Below are 7,592 nucleotides of genomic sequence, written 5' to 3'. Positions count from 1 at the left end.
GTACACAAGGAGAGGCTGGATAGCTCTCCAAGAAGAGAAAACCCTTCTGAAACACTTGTACATAGCTCCAGTAAGTTGACCTCAGTCCGACAGTTCCTTTGGCATCCCCAGGGGCGGACTGACAACTCATGGGGCCCCCGGGCAATAGGGGATCATGGAGCCCCTGTGTCCTTGCCCAAACTCAAAAATGCCTATGAAAAGGTACCAGGAGCATCTCACGGGGCCCCCTACTGACCCTGGGCCCTCGGGCAGTGCCCGAGTTTCCAAATGGTCAGTCCGCCCCTGTGCATCCCATATCTCCCTCATCCCCAACCCAGTTGAAATCCCCTAATACAATCCGAAAAAAATAAGTTCAAGGACTGTTTACTGTCTCTGGAGTGCGAGGCTGGAAGGAAATGCGTGTTGCCTGGCTGTGCAGGACTATAGGGGGACCCAAAACTTCAACGACTCCTAAGGGGGTAGTGCTACATTAGTATAGCTATATTTCCTGTGTCAGTTATTTGCTTTGCTTTGTAATGGTGGACTCACATGTTACGGCTGCAATTTGTAGTGATCAGTTCCCCAATGTTCAATCACCTAACTCCTGATTCGCTAAAGGGACAGGCAACTTTTTGTTCTGGGTCACACAGCATCCAGTGCATGCCTCTTCATTTCCTCTGTGTTACATTACAAATGTGGGAATGTGCTAATGCAATGAAACTTCATGGTGATTTCTCTGGTAATTGCTTAGCCCACGGGTGTCAAACTGGTGGCCCTCCAGCTGTTGCCAAACTACAAGTCCCATGAGGCATTGCAGGATTGACAGTTATAAGCATGACTCTCAAAGGCAGAGGCATGATGGGACTTGTAGTTTTGCAACAGCTGGAGGGCCGCCAGTTTGACACCCCTGGCTTAGCTTATTTGTGTCTCTGTCAGATCTAATTACTGAGTAGCTCTCACCTGCGCCAACACTAGAGTGAGAGACCCAAGGATTGTGGGATATGTAGTTTCAGTTCAAACACTACAGACAAAGGTCATGCATTAACCTGTGCAGTACCATACCACATGTGAATACAAACAGAATCTTCTAACACAAGAGTGTGGAGATTCACTCTACTGTAGGCAGTGTGCGAAGGGCAGCAAATGACACCATGAAACTACATGATCAATGCACATCGTCTGCAGTTGAAAAATGCAAATTGCAGGTAGGAAGGTTTATACTGTCTTTAAAGTGACTCTGCTACCCCCCCCCCCCCCCCAAAAAAAAATGAAACAATGCAATGCCTGTAAATTAACACAATTTATTACTTACATGTCTTACATAGAAGAGTGATGGCAGAAAAAAAGACCAAGTAGTCCATCGAGCCCACGCCACTTTTTTAATTTATACCTGTATGTGCTTTTTTGTTTGATTTGTTTTTCTTTTACCTTTTGCTTTTAGATATCATTTTATTATATATTTATATTGTTAAAAAGTCTATAGATTCCCTTCACTAGTCCGAATGCAGTCGAACTGAAACCTGATTGGCTGTGATGGGATTCTGCACTGTGAACATCATCGGCATTCTTTGCGTTGCCTAATTAAACGCATGTGATGGAATCTAGGTTGCCACGGGAAACTCTGAGAGTTCTCATTTCAGGCACTTTCATACACAAGGCTGAGGGAGGTCATCACCGGAGGAAATCCACAACTGTTTTGTCGTTTCTGCCTACTCCCTGCGCCAGATGTGCTGAAATGTACACCCTTTCATAGCAACCCTCATCAATATGTATGAGCAAAGGGAGGGCTGCACATGTTTCAGGCATCTGGAACACGCAAATGTATGTTGTGTTATTGTGCCTTGAGGACGCGGGCCGCCGTACTGCACTCCACTCCAGAGATAAGAAATCACAGAAGGGGGACTGCGGGCGGATGACGGGTTACCTGCTTCCTTCTTTCAAGGAAAGAAGGGCAATTTCTGCACGGACCATGAATTCCGTATAGGAAAGGAAAATGGAATCTATTTTTTTAAGTTACTTTCTATTTTACATATTTATTGTGAAATACAGTATTGTCTTTTTTTAATTTTTTATACAGTGGGAAAAGTTAAAGTGATACTAAATGATATCCTTATCCTCCAAAAATAGTCCATACATGTCCTCTACTTAATGGCTCTGTAATCTATTTTCTATTAAATCATTACTTACTGTGTCTTTCTGTCTCCTTAACCTCTCCTTTTTCCCCTCACTTTCCTTTGTTTGGAATAAGCAGTGCATGTTAGTTGTGGTCATGTACACTGCTCTATTCACACTACAAATCCCATAGTCCATTTCAGGAGCGAGAAAGAAAGGGTGGCTATGTTCTACATACAGTGAGGCCATGGGGAACGAACGTAATTGCCCTGCAACAGGAAGTCAGATCACAGCAGAACAAAAAGGCGGCTATAGATGAAGTCACCGAGTCCCGGCCGGAGATTCCCCGCCGGCATCCAGCAATCACTGGAATGACTCTGGATCCGGTATCAGTGCAGTAGTGGTGATGGTAATGCGCACTCACCAGACACGCAAAATTAATGCGCCTTATGTTATAATCCAGATGTAGGTAATATGTAGATGGACTTCCCTCTAAGAGATGGTGGGTCTTCAGGTTAGATGTTATGGGGTTGGTAAAGATGGTCCTCGTCCTTTAAAGCTCCTTTACATTCAACCTGAAGTAACTCTCTGGATATGCAGATCAACCCTCAGGGTATGGCAATCCGTCCTAGAGTAGTGGGTCTGCTGGTTTAAAGAGCATCTGCTGTCCATTCTCCATTGAAAAGTTCTCAGATCCAAAACGATATTTCCTTGTTGCCAATTTCAATTGCAGCTTTGTAATCAACAAGCTTATGGCCAGACATGTTATTGAACAGACAACCCAGATGATGGCGTTTAAAAGCAGCACTGATCACGTGCCTCCCACCAGGACTACCATAGACGCTGCACTTCCTAGAATACAGAATACATTTTGGCTTAAATTTATGATGAAATTAGATGTTTTTACATTTTTTTACTGGATATGTTTTATAGCAAAAAGTCAAAAATACTGTTTTTTTTCACAATTGTCAGTCTTTTTTTGTTTATAGCGCAAAAAATAAAAAACCGCACAGGCTATCAAACACCACCGAAAGAAAGCTCTATTTGTGGGAAAAAAAGGATGTAAATTTAATTTGGGTGCAGCATTGCATGACTGCGCATATGGCAAAAAATGTCTCGGTCAGAAAGGGGGGTATATCCTCGGGAGGGCAAGTGGTTAAAGACTGGCCCCCCACTCCCCATTAAGGATTGCCACTTTTGGGGAGCGGGTACCCGAAATTGACAGGTACCCTCTCCTACTTCCGCTGCGTTTGCCTAGGTGATCGGAAGCGGAAGTTGTCCCCCCCCCCCTCCCTCCCCGTAGTCTCCTGGAAACTTTCACAGGTCCCAGAAGACTAGGGGACCTTTCAGAAGCCGCAGCACTACTCGCGCATGCACAGTAGGCACCTATCTGTGAAGCTGCAGATGCTGGTGCCAGGAACACTGGATGGCCGGTGAATTGGGCTGCGGGGAGGACAGCTGCTGACTTTCATTTTTTTATAGTGTGACTGGAACTCCACTTTAAGGATTTAAAACCAAAAAGCATGGAGTTTATGTACACAGAATGGCAGACAAAGAATTCTTTTAGGATCTCAGTTGCAGATGCCCCCTTCATGTGTCCAGTTCACCTCCCAAATCATCCCCTTAAAGCAGCGGTTCTCAACCTGGGGGTCGCGACCCCTTTGGGGGTCGAACGACCATTTCCCAGGGGTCGCCTAAGACCATCGGAAAACACATATTTCCGATGGTCTTAGGAACCGAGACACCGCTGCAGTCTCCGGCGATGTGTGGGCGGGATGATACGCTGCTGTCACCTGGCCACACCTCCGGGATCGCTCAGCAGCTCCGCCTCCTCGCCGCTGATTGGCCACCGGAACTGTAGCTCAGGAGAGGCACACAGGCGGTCAATCACCGGCGAGGAGGTGGAGCTTGGAGAGGAGGAGCCGAGCGGCAGCGCGCGTACATCAAAGAAGACCGAGGGAGCTGCCGGAGCGAGTAAAGAGGAGAGCGGTCAGAGAAGGAAGACAGCTGACAGGTAAGTGAGAGAGCGAAAAAATAAAATAACAGCGCAAAACATAGACCTCTACATAAAATCAAAAAAGTGCAAAAAAAATTTTTTGTAAAACAAAATACAATTTAAATGGTGCAGTCCATCAAATTCTTATATAAATAGTGAAATCCATCAAAATAAACTAAAGTTCAAAAATATTCAAAAATATATGTGCAAAAAAAGAAAAAAAAAAAAAAAAGAAAGAAATCTTTTCACATTCTTCTTGTAAAGAAAACTTCCACCTTCCACCCGTGAAAACCAATATCAAATGCACTCACCAGATATAGGTGAATAAAACGCCTTTTAGGAATTTTATGGGATCCTACACCCTCTTTCGTATCCACTCTATAGGAATCCTCTCCTCCAACATGGGCTCCACCATCCGACCAGGGAGAAAAAAATCTCAAATAGTGTGATATTGTAAGACACCATTTCATATGTGAAATCAAGGATTAAGGCCACTCACATTAATTTCACTTTAAAAAGGCATATTTATTAAGGCAAGCTTCTCTCCAGATGAACAGTAGATGCAAGGTAACCTCTCACAGAATCTCACATCACAGTCCCAGGTTCCAGCAGAAGCTCCACAGAGACCACACATATATAAATCCCACAAAGATGGCCGCTGGAACGCACCACTCAGCGTGCGCTCCACTCACCGGAAGTGACGTCGGACATGCAAAATAAAACCGGAAATGCGTCAACGCGTTTCGCCCCTCCCACAGGGCGTTCTCAAGACAATCATTTCCTGTTTGAAGCTCCCTTATATACCCAACTGGGACCCACCCCTCCGTTGTGATAGGTCTAAACCCTCCCCGGGATTATCAAAACAAACCACTCCTCCTGTGATGTAACGTGAGAATCCTTTACACATGAGGTCTATGCCTACATAATTCAGAATACTTATTAGAACCATTAGATTATCTCCCAAAAGCGACATGTGTAAACCACATGCCACCAGTGGGAAAACACGAATGTATTTTAAATTTTAAAACAATACCTCAAAAATACAAAAACTTTCTTTAATAAATAAGCAATGAAATAACAATTTTAAAATTAAAATAAAATAATTTATGAAGAATAATATAATAAAAATAAAAATAAAAAATGAAATATAAAATATAATAAAAATAAAAATAAAAATAAAAATAAAAATAAAAATAAAATAAAATAAAAATAAAAATAAAAATAAAAATAAATATAAAAAAAAAAAAAAAAAAATAAAAATAAAAAAAAAAAAAAAAAAAAAAAAAAAAAAAAATAAAAATAAAAAAAAAAATAAAAATGAAAAAATAATAAATAAAAATAAAAATAAAAATAAAAATAAAAATAAAATAAAAATAAAAATAAAATTAAAATTAAAATAAAATAAATGAGAATGCAAATTCATCAAGAAATGAAGTATATATAGGAATGGAAATACTATGCTATTACCAATTAGACAGATAACAATTGATGTCTATGTCTGAATTCAACCCTTTAGGGTACAAAGATCCTAATTGAAAGATCCATTTTGTTTCATTCTGCGAGATACTTTTGACCATATCTCCCCCCCTCCAGTGGGGAAAAATCCGATCAATCCCGCAGAATTTCAAACACGATGGATCTCTATTATGGCACATTCTGAAATGATAAGAAAGACTATGATGTTTAAATCCTTTTTTGATATTTCTAATGTGTTCACCCAATCTCACCGACAATTTCCTGGACGTTCTACCTACGTATTGCAGGTGACAAGAACACTCCAGCAAATACGTAACAAAAGAACTGTCACAAGATATAAAATTATTTATTTTATACGAGGAACCTGTAGAGCAAGAATGAAACGAATCATATCTCCTCTTAGTGTCTCCTTTCATGTTTCTACATGCCAAACACCTATTACATTTATAAAACCCCACAGTGTCCAAAAAAGTTGCCTTTTTCTTCGGAATATCTGGGACATTTTTTGCCAACTTCATTCTCAGTGTGGGTGGTTTTCTGTAGACAAAAGACGGTTTCTCCGGTATTACATCATGGAGAACCTCATCCCTCTTCAGTATTGACCAGTGTTTCCTTATGATTTTCTCAATAACCTTATATTGATTTGAGTAACCCGTAATAAAAGCCAATTCACCTGTTTTCTTTTTCTTCTTTCTATTTGTTAATAATTCATCTCTATTCATCATCCCCACTTGATTCATTGCACCCATTAGAATATTTTCTTCATAACCTTTTTCTCTGAATCTTTCCAGCAATATGTTGGCTTGCTCTTGAAATGTTTTGTTGTCATCACAATTCCTTTTAAGTCTAATGAGTTGACTTTTGGGAACAGACCTCAACCAATTTCTATGATGACAACTGTGGATTGGGATGTAAGCATTCCTATCCACTTGTTTAAAGTATGTTTTTGTATAAAGATGGTCCCCCTGTCTATAGATGACTAAATCAAGAAAGTCTATAGATTCCATGCCGATATGATTGGTAAAAGTGATGTTATAAGGATTACACTCCATTCCACGGATGTACTCCTCTAAACCATTCCTGGTTCCCTTCCAAATTATCACGATGTCATCTATAAACCTTCTAAAGAGTATTAAATTCTCATTTATATGTTGAAATATAGCCTTATCTTCCCACATACTCATGAAAAGGTTGGCTACTGATGGAGCATACTTTGCTCCCATCGCAACTCCAGTACACTGCCTGTAATAACTATTGGAATGCCAAAAATAATTGTTTGACATTGCTAGATCAAGACAATCTAGCAAAAAATCGATTTGGTCAGTTTTTAAACCCGATTTTTTCTCCAAAGCCCACCTCACTGCTGTTAGAGCATCCTCATGTCTAATGTTGGTATATAATGCATTAACATCAACACTGGCCAAAACACAGTTATCTTTCATCCTTATTTTTTTCAAAACTGAGATCAAATCCCCACTATCTTTTAGGTAAGATGGAAAACCTGATACCAGGGGTTGTAAGAAATCATCCACATATTCCCCTAATCTCGAAAACAATGAATCAATCCCATTAACAATGGGTCTTCCAGGGGGTTTTAATAGACTTTTGTGAATCTTGGGTAATTGGTATATAACAGGTGTAACAGGTGCTTTAGGTACCAAATATCTCGCTTCTTTTTTGTTTAGAAAACCTTCTTTAACACCTCTTTTCACTAATTTCATTAATTTATTCTTATAGCTTTTTAAAGGGTTACCTCTCAATTTCTCATATGTATTTACATCACCCACCAATCTATTCAATTCTTCATAGTAATCATTCCTATTCAACACTACCACCCCTCCTCCTTTATCTGCTGATCTTATTACAATATTATTATTTTTTTCTAATTGTTGGATTCCTCTGATTAGATCATGCTTATTCCTCTTATTTGGAACAGATATTACCTCCAAATCATGTTCTACCATCTTTTTAAATGTATCTATACAACAATTATTCCCCACTTTTGGGTTGAACACAGACTTGTTCCTCA

At 40.0% G+C, this 7,592-nt stretch overlaps 1 long non-coding RNA gene across 1 annotated transcript in view; it reads right to left on the bottom strand.

The window, feature by feature from the left end:
• Window positions 1-1,266: 1,266 nt before the first annotated feature.
• The window catches only part of LOC149439389 (uncharacterized), a 173,679-nt gene continuing 167,353 nt past the window's right edge, over window positions 1,267-7,592 (bottom strand). The window contains exon 3 of the long non-coding RNA XR_016307823.1: window positions 1,267-2,943. This is a non-coding gene — a long non-coding RNA (uncharacterized LOC149439389). The remainder of the gene's footprint in view (window positions 2,944-7,592) is intronic.

Source organism: Staurois parvus, unplaced genomic scaffold (assembly GCF_062004578.1).
Source record: "Staurois parvus isolate SC_StPar_1 unplaced genomic scaffold, SC_StPar_1.0 ptg001131l, whole genome shotgun sequence".
Taxonomy (NCBI): Eukaryota; Metazoa; Chordata; class Amphibia; order Anura; family Ranidae; genus Staurois; species Staurois parvus.
This window is presented reverse-complemented; position numbering and strand designations above follow the sequence as displayed.